This window comes from Vicugna pacos, chromosome 6 (assembly GCF_048564905.1).
Source record: "Vicugna pacos chromosome 6, VicPac4, whole genome shotgun sequence".
Classification (NCBI taxonomy): Eukaryota; Metazoa; Chordata; class Mammalia; order Artiodactyla; family Camelidae; genus Vicugna; species Vicugna pacos.
In genome coordinates, this window is record NC_132992.1 from 8,029,775 (window position 1) to 8,051,228 (window position 21,454).

Here is a 21,454-nt window from a genome sequence, read left to right on the forward strand (position 1 = left end):
AGACAAGGCTCAGAGAACAACTCAGCCGTGAGCCATTGGCCGTCAAGACTCCATAGGGGACATCAGGGCCTCTATCCCAAAGGGAGGGATCTGGGTGGCACCCCATAGCATCACAGCAGGGGGCCAAAATAGACCTGCAATGTAACTTTGGGGAAAAACAAGTTTTCTTTATTTGAAACGGCACACATTTTATTGCTTAGCTAGGATTTAAACTAATAAAATATATGCTTGGCCTCAGCATTTATGGTATACCAGAATTGCAAATGCTAAAGAAAAAAAATTTTTTTTTCTGTTGAATAAGGTTCTTGGTTGGGATTTCTGGTCCTGGATATGTGCATTATAAATCGTGTGTGTGCAATTCCATAGAATGTTTTCTTTTTCCACACATGGACATTCCAGAGAGTTAACACATTTTTCTCAATCATAAAAATAAAGAACACTTTTCCAACTCTTTGGGCTCCTGTAAAATGATTTCATTTGGAAGAAAGAGCAGGCCTGCAAAGAACTAGTTATACATCTTACATGTTACTTCTCAGATTCTGACAGTCTGCTACTGTTGTGTAATTGAGATAAAGTATCTGGAATATTTTGCAGGGCCTGATTTATGTACATAATAAGTCTCTCTTTTTAGCGGTTCATGGGACTCCACCCTCATTTTGCCTGGTAGCAGCTACTTGCAAATGAACTCAGAATTAAGTTGGAGATTAAGTGGCGGCTGTCAGTGATGAGAACCGTCATGAGTGCTAGTCCCAGCCCCCAACTGATACAGCAGAAGAAAAAGCTTCTTGGTAATAATTAGTGATAAAGTACCGAATGAATTTTAGTTTCATTCCTTAAAATCGCAACATAACTTCTGATTTAGAGCAATTTGACTTAGTTTTACTTCTAAGAATGAGAGATCCCAGTCTCGGAAAATCAATCCAAACTGTCCTCATGGGGTATTGTATACGGAAGGAAAGACCCAAGTGTTTCCACTCTTTCCACCTTGATTCAAAATACATCCCCTCAGCACGAACCCCAACATTCTAAATCCCCGTTTCTGAGGCTTCCACAGTTGAGGACACCCCGACTCCCTCCAGAACCAGGAGCCCAAGACACCCTGCAGATCTGAACAAGGGTTCACAGGTGCTGAAGATTCAGACGAACGTCTGAACCTGACAAGTTCAGATGGAGTCCAGGTTTATCTCAATGGAATTCAGTCTTCGTGGCTTTCCAGGGCTTAATTTCTGTGCCTCTGCCTTGGAAAAGGGGGGCCCTTTCAGGTTGATAGTGAAGTGAATTCAGATTATTCTTTCCTTTATTCAAGGAGAATTAATAGATTGGAGAAACCCTTTACCTTGTCTGAAAGCTTCCCTGGTCCCAGCAGCTCCTACCTGGGAAAATCTCTGGCCATTATTCTGGAGATGCCTGTGTCTGAGGTCTCGTGAAAGGGGTTCGGAAGCTGCCCGTGGATATCAGGGGCAGCCTGACCAGGCTGCCCTGGGTATTACCATAATAATTACAAGGTCCTGGCAGCTGGCAACTTTTCAAGTGGCAAAATCATTGGGAGGACAGTCTCCTGTAACTCGCTCTTGGGAGAAGAACCCCATACTTGCTATACCAGGTAACCCATCTAAATTTGCCATTTCATGGATTATGTCTGCCCCGACCCACCCCACGTTTTTACAACACATGCTGATAGTGCAAATTACAGGAATTTTTTTTTTATAAAGGTAGCTAATGAGCTGACATGTAAAGTAATGACTATTTTCAATAGACAGGAAGAATCTGTTCCTTAAATTTCCTGGAAAAAAAAAAACAGCTCTGGTTTTTTGGGGTTTTTTTGGTTTTTTGTTTTTTGCCAGAATCTGTGAGTGATTCACATTACTGTCAATTACACGCCCTTATTATGTATTACAGCCACCAGGCAGCTGTCCAGGAAAACACAAGTCTGAAAATGCTTCTGTTTGAAGAAAATGCAATTCATGGTTGCTCCTGGTGTGGCCATGCGCAGCCAGCAGGAAGCCACCGCTCTCTTGCCGAGGGAGGGGATAGGCCTGGCTGACTCCACCTGGATTAAATAGCCACTCTGACACTCTGAGATCTTGATACCAAAGCCCAGATGCAGGGCTTGGTTTTAGTTTCTAAACAGTCTTTTTTGTTTGTTTGTTTCGGTGTGTGTTACAAAACACAGACTCCTGTTATAAAACAGTATTTCTAGTTATGAGTCACGGCAGCGCCTGCCTGTGTGTTACCAGAGAGGCCTGAATAGAGAAACTGTTCACCTTCCTCCTTCCCCAGAGTCCGTCTATGACCGTTTAAAGCTCCCAGCCCTATTTATGAAGCTGGCCTCTCTGTCACCATGTTCCTCCAGATGTCTCTTTTTTGAAGTGCAGATGAAGCTACAACTGAAAATGCTCCGTTTGCTACTGGACTGCTGTATGGTTGAGGAAATTCAGCTTTCATCTGGGTAAAATAGAGGCCACGAGGGTTTGTCAGATGGAGTCTTCCCAGGAATGTTATAAAGTTGAACACAGTCTCTTTAAAGCATGCACTTAAAGTTGCCCACGTTGTTCACGTATTTGAGAAAACTATGAGAATTATTTGCTATTTTTCCAGTGGTGAGTCTTTAACCACATTTGTATCTGAGTCATAGAATAAAGTATTTCAAATAACGAAATAGTTAGTAGCAATGAAAGTGGCCTTCGCATTATCTGTGTCCAGATACGCTGTGTCCAAGGAATGTCAGTGTCTGAAAGAAACATTTCAGAGACAAAGGTTTGTGAACTGGGTGAAATCAGTTTCACCTCTGCCTTTGTTTAGATGCTGATTCAAGCTAAAACTGGAAAAGAATTTTTTAGATGAGTGATGAAATTTGAATATGGACTGGTAATTTAGGTGATATTAGGGATTTTTTAAAAATATTGTCAGGTGTAATAAGGCCATGGTGGGTTTTTTTGTTTTTGTTTTTCCTTAATCTCTATCAGTTAGAGATGAATACTGAAGTTGTGGGGGAAATGACCGGACGTCTGAGCTTTACTCTAAGATGCTCCAGAAAAAAAGTATATTGGGGATTGGTGAAACCAGAGTGACAAAATGTTTTACCAGGGGGAAGAGGAGGAGTACATAGAGGTGTGTTCAATTTTTGAATAAGACATTTTGACATTTTTTAACAGATTAACTTTTTTTTCACCTTCTCATCTGTGATTTATGAGATGATTGTTTTTACACTGGAGGTTTGACCACCTTGGATACTTAGTATTTAATGAGAAAGAGGTGACATCACTGAGCTCATCAGATTCAGGAAGCTGATACCAATCTCTTTGAAACCCATGCACTGCTATAAAAATGATGTGCAAACTGTTAGGATGCATGTAAGAAAAATCGTCTTTTATTGTAAGATTCCCTCACCTTCATTTCAGGTAGGAAAAAAGTGTGAGTGTTAGTTGCTCGGTTTTTAAATCTTCCCACGTTACGGTCATAAAGGCGCAGATCTGAGGGTTGAATGGCTCAGAGAGTTCACCTGGCTGTCCCCACTGCCCATATTCAAGAAGAGGACAGTGTCTCAGGGAGGTAGACCGTGCCGTGTTCAGAGTCAGCTCCAGCTGCTTTTACAGAAGCAGAAGTGAGACGAGAACCCTTCGAAACCAGTACCCTTTACAGCGTTTATCATGCTACCTCAATCTTGTCCTTTCAAATACTCATTAACAATCTCCTCTCTGGGGATCAAAGCAGTTTTCTAAATCCAGACCAGTGACTGCGTGTCAGATGTTCATTCCGGGTAGTGTGGCCCCAGATGATCTTTTCTTTTATTGAACACCATTTCCGAGTTGTGCGACAAGTCCCCGAAGCGATGCCGTTTAATCCGGTTCTGGTGACGCTCTGCAGCAGCTCTGCAGCCGGTTCTCCCTCCGCCGGCTTCCAGAGACCTTCTGTCGCCGGGAGGGGGTCAGCGTGCTCACGTGACAGTCCAGGCTGGCGGGAGGAGTCACTTGGCCCAGGTTACATCATGAGGACCGTCAGCCACTGCTGGAAAGCCTCTCCCTAGTCCTTTTTGTACTTTAAGCTGAAATTCCAGACATCATAACCGGAGTAGGGACATTTTTCCCTCAGATGGAAAAAAAGCATCCTGTCTTAATTTTTGTGGCCCAAATCTTTTCAGCGCAAACCTTCCTGCTTGATTTTCTCTGCTTTGCATCGTGCTTGATAGCAGCTCGTTGGAATCAAGTGGAGGACCAGACTGGCACTGATAAAATAATTTTTACCCAGTCTTTTTGGGAGTTTTACAACGAGCAACCTTCTGATTCCTAAAAACGTAGTTATACAAATAGATGAGGAAATAGAAATAGAGACAGAAGGACCTTGTCCTGTCGATGTGGTCTGCGGGGAGACCAGCCACAGGGCTTGGGTGTTCCTTCAAGGATTGCCCTGACCTCACTGACTTCCTAATGTGTAGGAGGTGCTGGGGACGTAGAAAGAAAAGACTGAATCTCTGTCACTGCCACCACCCCCTCTTTTTGGAGGAGGAAGAGACAGAAAACCACACAAAGGGCATAATCTAAGTGCTTTGGAGACAAGTGCTAAGGAAAGAGATGGCGCAGCCCCTCCCCCCGTCCCAAACTGGGGGCTCCTGGAAATCACCTGAGATGCAGATGCAGCTAAGTAATATTTCAGAGCATAAAAGAAGATGAAGGAAGAGCTGAGAGAACGTTCCAGGCGGAGGTGGCTGGGAAGGCAGTGCACAGACGTGGCTGTTTGTCTTGTCCAAGGTATACTTAATCCTGGGGACTTGAAGAACTCATTCCAGCTTTTCCTTTTACTTTTTTCTTGAATTGTACCTACTAAAAGACATCTACTTAAGTTTTTAGAGCTCGAGATAATCCCAGAGAGGAGTATGACTGGACAAATGAAAATAGGAAAGTACTTGGTTTACATTACAGGCTCCCAGGAAGTTTTGAAAGAGTCCCCGCTGTGGCTCGGCGTCTGAAGAAGTGGCCTTGTTGTCACCACGGGGAGATGTAGTCCTTTTTCTGAGCCTTTGGATGCTGCAGACTCTGACAAGGGAGTAACTTCCATAATCCTTCAGGGGCAAAGAATCTGCTTCCCGTGGTTTTGTTCGTGGAAATCTGGTTTGTCCCATTGTCCAAAGCTGCCTATGGATTCCTGGCTGGTCGTTGTCATGGAGAGGGCCTGTCTCCTCTGGGGCTTTGGCAGAAGCATCGTAAGCTGCAGTCAGACCCACCATGATGCCCATATCCAAAATGAGAGGAGGAGGAGGGGAAGGGGGAGGGGAAGAGAGAGAGGAGGAGGGGGAGGGAGAGGGAGGAGGGAGAGGATGAGGACTAGGAAGTGTCCAGGGAGCACTGGAACTCACCCAGGGGCTCTTCCCTAAGCCGACCTCCCACCTGGCAATCCGGAGACGAGGCCTTTTACTTTGTTCAGGAAACTCGGGAGATTTGTGGTTTCTGACATTCACGGCGCTGTGCGCCAAGCCGCATGGCCAGTTCTGCAAACAGCATGTGCTGCCAACACATGACCCGTATTTCTCACAAATCCCACCCTTCAGTGGTCTTTCTTTTCTTCTCATTAGACCTGAAAGAGAGTCTCCAGTGGGTCATACTCTCTCTCTGCTAATACTCTGTAGTTGGGTTCCAAACCAAGAGCGTTCCTCTGTCACAGCTTGAGTGTGTTATTTTTATTTTAGCTCTGGCCACAACTAACGGGGAGGAGAGAGTGTCTTGGCCTCCTGGGGTGGTGGTCAGCGGACGGATCCATTACTCTGCCTTCCTTTTGGCCCCAGTGCCTCATTTGGTTTGGCTTTCCTGGCCAGACGGGAGGTACCTGCCCAGAAGATCTCACCCAGTGTGCACTGTGTGGTCTGGCTCTGTCGTTTGCTTTCTCAAATCAGATACTCAGATACAAAGATAGTGTGTTATAAAATCCTTAACTAAGTTATGGTCCAAATAGTTGGTTTCTGGGAATCTTGCAAAAAAGAATTGCACTATTGCACCAGTTTGATTACTATTGTAAAAGAATTTTTTTTTAATTTCAGGGTTCACTGACTTAAAGATTCCTTTCTAATCTATCCCACTTTTGTAGAGCGTCTTCCTGTTTATTTGGGGTCATAATTTATATAAACAGGTGTTCTCTCCCCTGCTAGACTGTGAACACCTTGAAAGCAAGATTGGTGTCTATTTATTTTGTGTGCCTCAAACTCCTTGTACCAGTGAAACAAGGCAGATGGTTATGCATACTGGATTCGGGACTCAGAGGCCTGGGCCCCACTGCCAGGGAAACATTGCTGCTTCCTAGCCAGTGTGATCTGAGGAACTCCTTCTGCGCCTCAGTTTCCCTCATCTGCGGTGAAGTGAGGGAACAGGACTAGATGATCCCCAAGGCCGCTCCCTTCCTAAATTCTGATCTGAAGAAGTCAGCCAGAGCTTTAATTGGGAGAATTGGAGTTATTTTCAGCCTTCATCATTAATTTTCTTCCGTTCCCATATTCCAAAGATGAATCATCTCAGTTTCTTCAGTTTGGTAGAAGGTATTGATTTTACCTCTATGACAAATCGGAAAGAATCCTGAAGGAGAAATTACCGTAAATCACTCCTATAATCATTAAGTGTTAAGTTCCTTAGGGGAACGATTCTTCAATCAGCCAGAATGGCTTCATTTATTTTTCTTTAAATTAAAAGGCTTGCAAAATTTGAACAAGCGAGAGGGTCCCAGGAAAGGTGGGGTATACTGCTGGGGTCTGCAGCCCCTGTGCCCAAAATACACGTGGCACGCTGGTGGGTGGGTGTGTCTGTATCTGAGGATGGAGGCTGCTCTCCTTTGCTCTTCCTTAGTTTGTATGAGGAAAATCTGACAGAGGCAAAGCAGGCAGATGTGGTGGGAGACTGACTTCTGCCGTAGAAGGCTTTGGGAAGGGAGCTGGGGCAGGGATGAGGGGTCACGTTTATACACTGGCTTTAAATGTCATTCATTCTGTCATTTCCATCTTGAGTGCCTACTGTACACTAGACGTTCTTCAAGGTGCTGGTGTTTGTTTTGGACAGTATGGACGCTGCCTCTTCTTCCTGCCTGTCTTCCTGGTGCTTTGAGTCCTTGGAAGCACTCTAGTTGATATCCTGAAAGCAATTAGCCTCTAAAGGCTGTCTATCATGCTCCATGGTCTCCTGCACCTGCTCCCAGGAAGGAGTTTGCTAGTCCTGAAAAGCTAATACAAAGCTGCCTATAGTCTGGGGTCTCATCACGGATCACAGAGTAACCATACACCCGGCTGAGCCTTAAAGAAGTGTTCTTCTCATCCTTAGAAACAGGGAATTTTTAAACCAAAAAATGTTGCCATGAATTGAGTATCTTCCACTCTCGTGATTCCCTTCGCTTATGTTTTCAGTTCATCCAGTGAATATTAACTCCTGAGTCCACATTATACGCCAAGCACTATGCTCGACATAAGAGAGGCAGTAAGTGATAAACGAGTTTATTAGTTGCCTGTTGCTTCTATAGTGAGTTACCACAAGCACGGGACTTAAAAACAAGCCACATTCATTCTCTTAAGGCTCTGGAGGTCAAGAGTCTGAAATCAGTTTCACAGGACTCAAATCCCCGTGTCTGCAGGGCTGGTTTATCCTTTAGCCTGCAGGGGATGTCTGCTTCCTGACTTTTCCAGCTTTAGCGCCACCTGCTTTCCTGGCCTCATGGCCCCTTTCTCCATCTTCAAGAACAGCAAGATAGCATCTTCCAGTGTCTCTCGCTCTGTCTCTCTGCCTCCATGGTCACTTCGCGTCTGTGTCTCTGACCCTCTTACCTACCCCTTGTAAGGACCCTTGTGATTACATTGAGCCCACCAGATAATCCAGAATAAACCTCCCCATCCCGAGATCCTTAACTTAATCACATCGGCAAAGTCCCTTTCTCCATCAAAAATAACACAGTCACGGGTTCTGGAGATTAGGATGTGGACATCTTGTGAGGAGCGGGGACCTCTTTTCAGCCTCGTGCAACAAAGGACAGCATTTCTAAGCTCACAGAGCTGAGGTTCTCCTTGCCTAACAAGGGAGATGGAGGAGGTCCTTTGTTTGTTGGTTTGCTTACATGCCTGCTTGTTTGTTTTTGATGCTTCATTCCAGCCAAACAGTTCTAGTGGAAAGACATTTGGAAAATAATGTGTGGAGAAAATATGCCTGCTCATATTGCCAATTCGAATTGTGTCAAGGTTAAAAATAAATGTCCCTCTTACAAAACTCTACCTTGAAGACCGAACATTAACTGCGCCATCAAACCTTTCAGAGTATAAACCTAAGTGTCACATTATCCGTATTTCCATATGAGCGGATTGGAATCTTTATTTGCCAAGAGGAGAAATAAGATTTCTCTGTCCTTAGCCTGTGAGAAACTTTGGTCAACGAGTCTTTATTCAGTTGCTTCTTTGATTAAGATGATAGAGATTCAAAATCCCAACTGTCCAAAGAGGCTGCTGTCCTTGGAGGAGAAGAGAAGGCACTTCAGCGTCTTCAGTGTCAGCTGCAAAGGTCGGGGGTGTCCCGGCAGGATCCGTGCTCTTGTTGGGATTTTAATTGTCCCTCAAGTGCTTTGTAGCTCTGAAAGTTCAAATGTGAAAAATGATGCCCCCAGGTATCTGAAGCATAAATTATAACAGTAGGCAAATAAGAGAACTAACTTGGAAAGGGAGGAATCTGGCCACAGATAGCAAGAAATAGAGTATCAGAGGCAAACAGTACAGTCAGACTGTGCCAGGCAGTGTCATGCGTCCTCAGAAACGTCCTCATGGGGTCATCTACCTCTGTCACCACCTCGGAGTGATGTGGCTGTGGGCAGGCCACTTACCTTTCTCAGCTTCATCTGTAAATGGGGATGATGGTACCAAGCCAGATAAATAGGATGATGTGAGTACGAGCACCTGCTTCCTCAGTGCCTGGCTGATCAAGGCGTAGTCAGTACTGACAATCGTGTGATGGGGGTGAGGCTTGCAGCCCTAGTCTTGCACAATGTCCCCCATCTTCTGGGGCCCTCCTCCGGTTTAACGCTACCCTTGACATTCCCTTTGGCCCCCCTTTGTAAGGGACACTTATGATTCACATCGTGTCCTGGGCATGTTCAGAGACACGCACACGAACACAGGGACACACGCTCCCAGAGGAGAACCCTGTATCTGTGACTCATAGATGGCAGCCAGTTTTCCAGGCAAACTCAGGCACTATAACAAGGGTTTGGGCTTTGCCCAGTCCGTTGGGATTTGTCTGCAGGCTTACAGATCACTTCCCCTAGCAAGCCAAAAAACTTACTTTCAAAGTGGTTCATCACCTGTAGAAACGAAAGCCCCGGGTGTAACACCCCCGGTAAAACACCCCGTGCCGCTCAGATCGGGCTTACTGGCTGAACTCTGCTGATTACGAGGTGAACTCTGTTGTTGGAAACCTGCGTGAGCGTCCAAGTCTGTCATCACTCTATTGGCAGGTGCTGTGGGCTCAGACAGCACGAGGGCAGGATGGGCAAGCACTGCCGAGCTAGTCCAGCAGAGACGTGGTGGAGACAAGGAGAGCAGGAGGCAGCCACAGAATTCTGATTTCTCTGACAGTGGAACCATTCGTGTGGTGGGAAGTCACTAAAATGGATGGCCATGTGGTCTGCGTTACACGTTAAGTGTTTCAGAATGGTTAAATGTGTTCTGTGCACTCGGCGGAAATGTGACTCTCTCCCAGCGAACAGAATGGAGGTGGAAAAGACACGGGAGGGATTAATTTTTCTGAAAGAAAATTTTTCTCATGCCATTTAGCCTTTGTTCTCCACTGGGGATTTTGAGAGGCTTTATCTTGGCTTTTCTGGAAGGACACACATGCAAATCACAGAATCGTCCAATGTCAAGATTAGCAGGGAAATTTGCAGGAGCCAGATCTAAACTCCCGCCTGTTCCCAGGATCCTCCACCCAGCACCCAGCGTGAGCACACAGCCTAGTGGTAATACTGACTTCTTCATTTCTTTTCAATACAGCCCATCCTACTTTGAAGCCAACCTGGCTTTTAGAAAGTTCTTTTGTTTACTAAGCAGGAAATCCCTCTGCCTACAACCTCTGCCTATTGGCCCTAATTATACCTTTTTTAATGATCTTTAATAATTTTACAATTGGAAAAACTGGAGCTGAGGCAGGTTGAGTAACGGGTGCATTATTTCATGGCTACAAATGACAGAACAAGGATTTAAATCCGAGCCTGCCTTGCTGCAGATCTCTGGTTCTTTCCATATTTTGCATAGTGTTTTAGTCCAGGTACGAGAAAGGCAGGCTAGTGTCTAGCATGGGGACAAATCCTAAAGACCTAGGGACGAGAACTGAGTTCCGAGGAGGGAGGGAGGAATTGGCGAGGGCCGCGATGGAGCCGGGAGGAAGGGTACCCCTCTCTGATCGGGGCTGCACCCTCTTAAGCCGGGCTGGTTCCATCTCCGGGTGACTCACATCCAGCTATTGACAGCTCTCCACCTGGTGACACGCTTAATGGCCCATGAAATTCTAGCCCTCAGGGCTCAAGCTTGATATTTATGGTTCCCCACATAAACCTAAAGTGGACTGTAAATTTATCTCTCTCAGATTTAGGTGACTGAAATGGCTGTTCAAAACTCTGCCAAGGATAGTCGGCTTTATGGACATGTTGTACCAACGTTCAAAAAGATCGGCGTGGGAGGAGGGTGTTTCCTGGAGAGGGAGCCGTCTTGTGTGCTGGAGGGCATTGATGGTATGGGACAGGGGTGGGGTGGGGAATACGCATCAGTTTTGTACCAGAGAAGAGCTGCACAATTGGTATAACCAAAATATACTCCTTTATGGTGGAAAAAAAAAAAAGGCAAGTTGTTCAGCGCAGGTAGAAGAGTTTTCTAAGCTCCTGAGGCAGCCAGGTGACTGTGTGTGGAGGCACGTCTGTGGCGGGAGGCGCCTAACCCCTCTGCGTGTGGAAGGCTCGTTCCTGCTGACGTATGGGTGACCCTTACCGAGACCCTCTCCGGAGACAAGCACCATGGGTATTTACGTGAGTTTAGGTGTGTGCATCCTTCAGACTTGACCCTTCTGGAGATAACACCTTTGTTGTCTCCTGCCTCTCTGATGTGAACTTGTACCATATGCAGGATGGGGTGTAAATTTTACCACCGAGTTCCAAAATGCAGATTTTAAGAAGAAACCTCTGTATTTTTCCATGAAAAGATGGGGACATAGTAACAATGACCAAAGTGTCAGCATTTCCCTCTGCCTCATGCCCATGCCCCAATCAGAACTCTTTCCTATTCTCCAGAAGTTTCTCTCTCTTCCCACTGATAACCATGTGCTTTGTTAGGAAAGATACAAGTTAGGAGCCGGTGTGGCATGTTGGAAAGAGTTCAAGCATTCAAGGCAGAAAGACCCAGGTTGAATCTTAGTTTAGTGTTTGTTGTGAAATTTTGGACTTAATCTCCAAGCCTCAATTTTCTAATCCATCAAATGGGGATAAAAGCCCTACCCAAAACATTGTTATGAGCCTGAGCACAAAGAACTGAAAAGTAATAGGTTTATAAAACAAGATTATCGTTTGCCAGGAGTGGGCATAGTTCCTTTTTCAATTCTGGAATATAATTTGCTTGAAAATTCAACGGTGTACCAGATCTTCCTCCCCAGGGACCAGCAGAAAATTGCACTCTCCTTCTGAGTGGAAACCCTCACTAGGGTTCCACAAATAGCCTCTCTCGTCTCCTGGTTTCATCCCACGAGAAGAGGCATTCTCCTCACAGGCGTGTTCACACCACAGGAAAGCTTTCTCACCCTCTCTCTGCGGAGTTTCTCTCTCCAGTTTTCGAGATATCTTCTTTGCCTCAAGGACAGAGCGGTGGTTTGGAAACACTGTCACATCGGAGTGCTTCCCCTCCCCCACACGGGGGGGGTGGGATGCTCAGGCCGCCGTTTCTGAAGCTACTTTGTGAGTAACCTGAAGTTGGAATGCCCTCCTGAGGTCGGTGTATAAAAGCCAGCCCCATAAGTAGGAACCAGAGGCTGCAGTAAGCACAAATGTTCTCGAACAACTTCAATAGAGAAAGGCTTTGTTTGATCCTCGCTAAACTTCCTGAAACCAAGCTGAATATTTGTTTGTTTTGTGGTAGCTCAACCCTTTTTTTTCTTTTCAGGCCTTGTAGTGCATGGCTTGTTGGTTTCTCTGTTTAAAAGGAAAGTGCTTTTTCTCAGTAAAGATGCTCGCGTTCTGAACTCGGCGATACCCACTTCTAAAGGCCATTTCATCATAGAGATAAAGTTCTGCTAACTCTCAGGTCCCAACAGATAAAGGATGTGGCCAGTTACCATGACTCGGGCCTACCTCCAGGAGTGTGTCATTCGGGGCACACGCCTAAAAGTGTGTGAACAGAAAGTTTCTAGATTTCTTTGCGCACTGAAGGTTTGATCCCGCAAGGGGAAATTATCAGTGTAAATGACTATGCAAAAATGACAAAATAGCATTTTGACCTTTCAGTTGCCAGAGAAACAAAGGCCAAGTTAAGGTGAGTTTGCTGTTCTCTTGTTTCCTGAGAAGCCTACTGGTAATTAGCATTCTTTTTTTAAATTTATTTTAATATTCCTGGAACCTCAGGACCACAGGTGCCCAGTCCTAATTAGAGAGACAGCCCAGGAGCAGTCCTTAGAGAAAAAGCCCCAGGGGAGAGCGGCGGGGTGGGGGGGTCGCTTGCAGAAGATAACGGCGGAGGCCAGGCCTCCCTTTTGGCCTCCTTTCTGGTAGATGTGTATCAACACCATGAAACCAGAATATGATGTCGAGCTGACTGACAGCTCCTAAGACAGAATGTTCTGAAGTTGGCATCTCGGGGCTAAGTTTCTTGGCGGAGTTCTTAGATACGTGTAGAGTGGTTTTCTATAGCTCGCCTCCAGATTGCTAATGTCCCCAGGTTTCTGGGTGTCTCAGGGCCTCTCAGAGTGCGGGAGACAGCACTGAGGCCGTGACAGCCAAGGTCAGATCTCCAATCGATGGCCTCTGAACACGGGGGAAATTTGCCAGGTGTCAGATGTGAGCCTCTTATATGCCATGGGTTTGTTGTTGTTGTTGTTTTTTTTTTTTTTTCCTGGAAGCAACTGGAAACCAACTGAGTGACACTTAAGTCCTTCACCTGCTGCATCACTGTAGCCAGTGGATGTGAGCCAAAGTGTACCAACGAAGGGCCCTCATCTGAGCAGCCGCGGGACTGACGGGCTCTGGCTCGGAGTGGAATGTTATACTATGTTCAGAGTCATGGCAACTTGAACTTGGCAGCTGTATCTGCTTCTGAGATTACGAGTGCCTCCCGGCCAAGTGCACCTGGGACGAGAGTTGACCTCGGAGTGGGATGTAGATTGAGAAGCCTCTCTTTGCAGCTAACAATTCATTTGAACTCCTTGGACAGCTAGATGTTTAAGTAACAGTTTAAGTGTTGGGATTACCTGGCACTGACGTCCATCCTCCATATACTGAGTGTAAGATACATATGGAATCACTGAACGCTTCCCTCCTCCCCAAAGAGAAGGGGTGCTTCGAACTAAAAGGATGTTTCCAGAGCGCCTTTTGTTTCCATTGTCAAAGTGGATAAAATGAACCTTATTTGAAACTGAGGCCTCTCGTTGAGGTATATGAATAAATGCTTCTTGCAAAAGGGCTCTTTGTCAGAGGACTGTTAAGACCCTATTTCATGGCAGACGTGTTTCAACATATTTGCACTTCTCAGGGCGCGCTGCATTTGCTTTCATGTGTTGTGAGTAGCTGGTTTCTGTGTTTAATCCGTAGCTTGTGACGTTTTTCTGTAGCATGGCTTCAATAGAAAGTTATACTCTTGGCACGTGGGAGACAAGTTGTAACGCTTTGGTTTGAAAAACAAAAATCTGTCCAACATCTCTAAGAGCCATGTTTTCCTAGGAAAATGGTCCATGGGCACTCAAGTTCCCAAAATTATTTTTGCATTTTCTTTGAGTGATTTTTAAATGAAGTTGAGAAATTGTATTATCAAGGCGTCCACTAGTGACATAATTCGGAGGCATATCAGATTCAACTCATGGCGGCCTTCTCTAACCTGTTTCTGTATGTTTCAGGTAACATGTGGTTTACTGCACGGCCAAGTTCCCACTTACCCACCTTCTTCAGGACTGTGTGTGGAGGACACTTTCATAGTCACTTGCAAACCAGTGAGACACTGGCATGCTCTCAAAAGTGCCTTCTCTCCCCTCTCCCCCTCTTCCCTCCGTTGGCCTCATGTTGAGTTAGCCAATCAAAGTCAACATGACTTCCTCCCCTCTGGCCTGTGTTCTCCCTCCCCCTGATGTCAGCCTTGGTGGCCCCACATGTTGCCACAGCCACTGCCACACCTGGCCGGGCAACCTGCAATAGCTGGCTCACCCTCCCTCCTCCTCACCTGATCCCTACAGGTGACCCAGCTGTGTCCGGGGTGTGATGCCAGCGATGAGGGTGTGGGGAGTCGCCATGTAAATAATGGCCATCTTCTGGCCTGCATTCCTCTCTCTTGACCACAAACACTGCCCGTGAAGCTTATTGGGGGGTATAAAGCATTGGAATCTCATTTTTCTGAACAGTTTTGGTCTTTGAATATCCCTAATACAGCGACAGCCTCTGTGATTAAAAAAACAAAAGATGGAACAGGAACAAGGTTTCTCAAGGTGGCCACTCAACCCACTATTTTGGTTTGTCTTCCTGTCTCCCTCCTGCCTTCTCACTCTTGCCTCACGATCAGTTGTTCTCTTGCTCAGTCTTTCAGCCAACACTTGGCAGCAGGTCTGCGGGCTCTGGCCCTGATGGAAACGCGGACTGGGCTGAGGTCTCTAAGTGCTTAGGAGAGAGGTGGGCTTCTGCAAAGCCAGGCAGAGTTGGAGTGTCACTTGTGCAAGGCTTCCCAAGCCCCAGTGTCTTCTCTCGGGGACTAACCCTGTGGGTGCAGTGACAGATGATCGTGTATCATCCACAAACCTTGTTTCTGAGCGTGGTTTGACGGCCCGGGACTGAGATAAAAGTTAAAGGCATCACAATGCACCTGAGCATGAAGGCATCATCGAGAAAGCCCTGGTAGTCAAGGAAACCGAGGCCGAGAGGTGGCAAGCCGTTCGTGTCAAGTTAGCAGCCAGGGCCACAGAATGGACTGGAATAAAAGAAATACACTTTCCCTGTCCCAGTCAACACCAATTCCGAGTGAGCCGCTGTCGATGAGAATGGTAGTTAGTTTTTGCTGGACTCTTGTTCCAGGTCATAAACACTTCCTATCACAGGCTGCCGAGCCCAGAAAGAAACAGAGGAGGAAAATCCTTTGCGTGATGAAGCGCTTTGTATTTTCTGCCTCCTTCTCCGTCCGTAATTAGGCTTTGCAGCCACCCTGGGAAGCCGGTCATTACCACTGGGGGAGGAAACGGAGTCCCACTGGAGCCATGTGACTTGCCCAAGCATACGAGCCAGACAGGCCCGGCAGGGTGAGACTCCTCAGTTTCTGATGCCCACGCCCCGTGTGCAACCCAGCCTCGTCACCCTGGGTCTTGGCACAGGGAACGAACAAACAAACGATGATGACACTGCTTTTCCTTCTGGGGAGCAATGGGTTTATTCAAAATAGGAGCAAGGGGCGAGACACATGGCGTCCAACAGCAGAATTACTGGGGGGGGAGGTGTGCCCCCACCTGGGGGCTTCTCTTCTCTCTAAAGCTGCATGGCCGCTTGTAAGTTTCCCTTTGTTACTCACCTCCCCAGGCCTCCTTCTGTGAAGGAGCCATATGTCTTGCCGGGCAGTGGGGATTCCAAAGTGGTGCCATGAGGTCTGCTTTGTTGCATGCAAGTACAGGACCATGGGATACCATGTCACACACGATGTATTAGAGAAAGGTATGTATGGAGAGATGTGCAAGTTCAGAAGAAGAAAATTACCCTCCCTGGGGGTCAGGGAAGGCTCCCCAGATAAAGTGACACGTACATAGAATCTAAGAAGATGAGTAGGTGTTTGCTGGTTGCAAACAAGGGGAAAGAGCATTTGGGCAACTATGATAGAGGTTTGTTAAATTATAGAATCCACCCCCGTATTCAAATCATGTTCCCTATTACCTATGGGGTAAAACCCAAACAGTAAGCTCGGCTCTCAACTCCGACGTCAAATAAGCTCTCTCTGCCCTTTGAGATGCATCTCAGTGCAGTTTCCCCAGGCCACAGGGAAAGCCAAGACTTTGTGGGTTTCTGAGAATTCCAGGGTTGGAGAGTACAAGGGGGAGGCACCAGGGCTGTGTGTTCATGGTCACCTCCAGTGCTGAATTTCTGTCTCCATGGATCCATTTCAGCTTATCTGATGTCTTTTAGGTACATGTATGTGTATGGGTATGTGTGTGTGTATACTTGTGTATACTGTGTGTATACTGACTTGAAAAAAATCTATTTCACTAAACATTTTACTGGGTGCGGGGAAGAGGATGGGTACCAAGCAGTGCATTTGTTTCACAGAAACACAAATGACTTCCAACTGATCCTTAGAGACCTTGATATTGCAGCCCGCTAGCAGCTGACCACCATAGATTTTCTTTTGGTTTTAGCCACTTTGCCATATGTCCTCTTATCTTTCCCTTTGTCCTTTCCCCACTCCCATCTCTCATCTCTCTCTCTCTCTCTCTCTCTCTCACCCTGAGATTCCTAGTTATTTCTCTCCTCCTTCTCCTTCTCCTTTCTCCTCCTTCACTCTACAATCCTGCTCAGCTCAATGAATTGTCTCTTCGTTCTTACTGCCCACCTGGTCAACGACATGGTCTATCATGGGATTTTCCCAAGCAAAGACAGTTCCTTTCCAAAAGAGAAAGTCTGGTGTTACAGCAGTTATAATTTCCATTTGTCTGTCTGTGACTCACCATATCTCCGCACAGAGCGTGGTCCCTGGCAATAAGTGCGCCATCAATATCATTTGTTCTACGAATTGATTAATCAGTTAAATAGTACTTTTTAAAGGTATGTCTTCTCCTAGCATTGGACTCTACTGTAATTCTGTCCTAACTGCTGGACAAAAGGAAGCCTATTCATAAGACAGGCCCAGTGGCTGCCCACTGCATGGCAATGCCCACCAGTCATAGAAGCCTGGCTGCTGAAATAGCCCAAAGGCTACGTTCACTAAACCAAATGGCTACTTGGTCAGGCCTGCAACAAGGCTAAGGGTGGAAGGTTGCACATCAGTTGAAGAACAGGATTTGCCCCTTGGGAAAGAGGAAGAGAGGAGCATGGAAGTAGGAAAAGCACAGCCGTAACATTTGATTTCTTTTAAGGAGAGCTCAAGGAGCAATTGTGACATCTTGGGGATAAGGCTGAAATTTATCAAGTCTCTGCATTTTTGTCTGTTTCAGATACTTTGTAGTTGCAGAATCCCTAAGTGTAAAAAGAAAAATAAAATCCCATATCAAAGATGCCAATTGAATATGCAGTCGCCCCTGCTAAGGAAGAGACATTTCAAAATATGATGCTCTTCCAAGAAGAGGGATATCTGGGACACATAGCCCCCCAAAACAGGAAATGGCTCCCAATGAATGTTGTCAGCATGAGGCAAAAACCTCAAGTTTCATAAGAAGACTTTGTTGCTGGCGGTCTTTGTCTCTCACCACTGTTGTGTGATTAAATCGGTACAGGCCTGCGGTAGAGACTCCGTGCCTGCCTGCGGAAGCACTTGCTAGGTGTTCCCAGGTCTTAAAAACCCTGGGTGAAACGGTCCTCTCTCCTCTCCCTCGCCTTCCCTGTACAGGGAACATTGCAAAGGGCTCGAAGGAATTTTTCTGACTAGTCCCGTCCCCAAGTTATTTTCAAAGCAACGTGGAACTAGTTTTTCAAAACAAATCATTAAAAAAAAAAAAAAAAATCCCAGTGCCCTCCCGTGTTATTCTAGTACCATCCCGGGAAGGTGAGAGGAATGTACAGACATTCCCACAGCCACTTTGGTTACTAATAAGTCTCCGAGAAGCCCCAGTCCCGAGGTTCTGTCCAAGTTGCCACACACTGTCCTGAACCTTCCTTCTCCGTTTATTTATTTATTTTTTCCCATTCTAGAACAGCCAGCGAATGATTTCACACCTTTTTGTTTAGCTGCTAAAAGCAACACAATCACTCCCCTCAGGGCTGCCTCTGTGGGTTCCAAAAATAAAATGGGCTCATTTTCATGCTAAGCGTGCACAGGCTCACAGGGATTCTAATGAAAGGCGAAGGAAGGAAAGAAAGAAAGAGAAAAGAGGGGTCAGGCCGGGGGATGTCGCTGAGGAGGGGGTCAGCTTCTGCCTGGAGCCAGCAGCCGCCCCCGCCAGAAGGGATGGGTAAAATGTAACAGATAGTTCTTAGGCCACAAATGAAAAGGTGATCTCATTCAACCCTTCGACTCTCCAGCCTTGTCTTCTGTCCCTAAACCCGGGGTTATTTTTGGAACACAAACTATTGTTCACCAAGAAGAGGAATCGCCTGCTCCAGCCTTCCAGATAAGAGATTTCTTCGGTAGGAAATAGCCAGTAACTTGCTTCCAGGTCAGAACATAAAACCATGAATCTGTGAGATTCTAGGTGAACATTTGAAATTCAAAATGGTCTGGGCCAGGGGGAGGGTACAGCTCAGTGGTAGAGCGCGTGCTTAGCATGCATGAGGTCCTGGGTTCAAGCCCCAGTCCCTCCATTAAAATGAATAAGTGAACCCAATTATCCACCTCAAAAAAACAAGAACAAAAAAATAAACAAATAAAATGTATTTTTTAAAATTGTCTGGGCCTGAATCGTTAGCAATGGCAGGCATCGTATACCACGCAGACATCTGAGAAGGAACACTGTATGGTACAAATCACACCATGTTAGGCCCCGCTAGCCAGCCTGGAATTTGTGAAAAGGCCTCCATGAGAACCTGCCAGAAGGGCAGAAGCTGCCCACCTGTCCTTACAGGTTCTTGCTGGCTCGTGGTCTGCCTGCCTGGAAGTTAAACAGCCAGTGATGACGCCGGCCTGTTGTATTTCCAAGGAGGCCTTCGCTTGTGCACGAGGATGGGCTGACTGTCAGATTCCCCTCCGACGATGGAGCCAAAGTCAGCCTCCCAGTGGCTTCTGCTCTTCAGTTCTAGATCCGTCCTGGGGCACGTGCAGCACAGACTCTTTACAGGAGAAACTTTTAAATATCCAACAATGACTCCCAGGCTCCCCCACCCCCACCCCCCATCAGTTAGGCCTTCCCGATTTCTTCTCCCAGCGCAGTTTCCAGCGCCTTCCTTAGGATACATCCAGTTTGCACAGTGTATCTCTTCCAGCACAGCCACGGAAGTGGAGTGAGTAACTCCCTGAGCTGAAGAGCGTGCGTCTGACACAGGCTGTGCTCACCTGAGCCGTTTCTTTTAGCAGATGTGTTGTGTGCTGTGGAACCATATTCCTTTTCAAGATCTGTGAAGTAAGGATGTGTTCAGCTGGCTGTAAATAGGACTGCTCAGAAAAGCTAAATGCTGCTGAAAGGAACACAATTTTTAAATGGTAGTTTAAAAGAATCTCTTTATATACAGATATTTGACATGCAGATTATAAGTCCTTCTTAGTTTTTTCATGAAAGCAGATACCCAAAGTGCCTCGACTTGGGAGCCCTGATGTGAATTATTTTATGCTGAATATTTGAAAATTTCCTAACTGCATGTCTTTAAAATTATTCTGGGGTTCAGGCTTTCCTGGTTAGGAAATCACAGAATCTTTAGAAACAGAAAGACACAGGAAAACTGTCAAATCTGGTCACAAACTTTCAGGCAGATATTATCCCATTTTTACATATTCATTCAGAATTCATTCACCAAATGCTGTCCAAGTGTTTGGGGCTAAAATAGAGGTGAAACTGTAGCTCCCTTCTTTCATGAAGTTTACATCCCCATAGGGGAATCAGAGAGGCAAAATTTTAAATCATTGCATGTAAGGATAAGTGCTATGAAAAAGAAAAAAATTGAAGAGGGGTCGTGACAGAGACTCAGTCAGGGAAGACAAATTTTAGGAGGGAACGTTGGACCTAACTGTTGAGAAGGCTTCAACCACAACAGAATATGGAAGCAACTTCTTCCAAGCTACGGAAACAGCAAATGCAAAGGCCCTGCAGTAGAAGTAAACTTGATGTGTTCTGGGAAGTTAAATTAGGCCAGTACAGCTGGAAAATATTAATAGAAGAAGAAAGTGATAGTCAGTGAAGTCAAGGAGGAAAGAGGTATGCAGGGGCCAGATCGCACAGAGCCGTGAAAGCTATGACGAGGTTTGGATTTTATCCTCAGTAAGAAACCATTGCAGGGTTTCGGAGAGGAGGATGGCATGACTTAGTATGCTTTTCTCTCTGCCTGCTGTGCAGAGATGGATCGCACGGGATTTAGAAACAGAAGGAGAGGAAGTAGCCAGGAGGTTGTTGCAATGACATAGGCAAGAGAGGCCAGTGGCTTGTACTGACATGGTAGCAATGGGAATTGAGAGAAGGGGACAAACTCCGGATATGCTTTGGAGGTACAACCAATGAGATTTGGTAAGAGAGAGGTGAATGGGGTCCAGGGAAGCTTAAGACTTGCCTCCAAGGGGAGGAGGAGACGGGCGCCAGCAGAAGTTGCATGCTTAGTAGTGCCATGTACTTTAATCCCAATGTCAATGCTAGTAACACTGTGAGAGATACTATTCTACCTAGATTTTGTGTACTAGGACCCTGAGGCTCAGAGAAGTTAAGTAATTAACCCCAAATCACACAGAGGGTCAGATTAAGCTGGGGTGCAAACTCAGGACTGTCTGACACCATATTTCATGGTCTCATCCCCATTACCACATTGCTTCCAAGGCAGTGGGACAGGAGGAACTTGAAAACAGACTCCGGGGCGGGGGGAGGGGGGCTCCTTCTGCATCTCTTTTCTTCTATGTTATTGAGGCTTAATGAGATTTTAAGCCAGTACCCTCATTTGCTATGTATCCCCTAGTGTGTCATTATATATTTAACCAGAACTAAGGCTCCTTTCTCCTGTTTCCATGCTGCCTCCTTCCCTGGCTCCCCACAACCCCCAGGTCAAGATCCACATCTCTCTGTGCAGTTTAACTACCAGAGACATGAGCCCCGGGACCCGCGTCTCCTCCTGAGGAGCCGTAGCTGGAAATTGCTTGTGCAACGCGATGACAACTTATCTATATTTAGCAGAAACTGTGGTGGCAAGGATCTGTCCAGCTCAATTTTTTTTACAGTTTCAATGCTCAGAATCTCACAGACAGTCTCCTGAAAGGCACATTGGCCCTGACAGTATCTGAGTGGAAAGAAATTCCTCCATCTCACTGGGTTATCTACTGGAAGCCTCGTTCCAAGAAATTGTGTGGACATCCATGGTAGAGCCAAGACTTTCCATGCTCAACACGCCCCCTACCCCTCACTTTGATGGCTTTTAAGTGTTTTTTTAAGACAGGAAAACAAGCATGAAAAGT

General features: G+C 46.2%; 1 non-coding gene across 1 annotated transcript; it reads right to left on the reverse strand.

The window, feature by feature from the left end:
- Nucleotides 1-20,997: 20,997 nt before the first annotated feature.
- Nucleotides 20,998-21,086, reverse strand: LOC116278064 (Z6 small nucleolar RNA). Its single transcript, XR_004187486.1, has one exon. It is a non-coding gene; the product is annotated as a Z6 small nucleolar RNA (small nucleolar RNA).
- Between the last annotated feature and the right edge of the window lie 368 nt (nucleotides 21,087-21,454).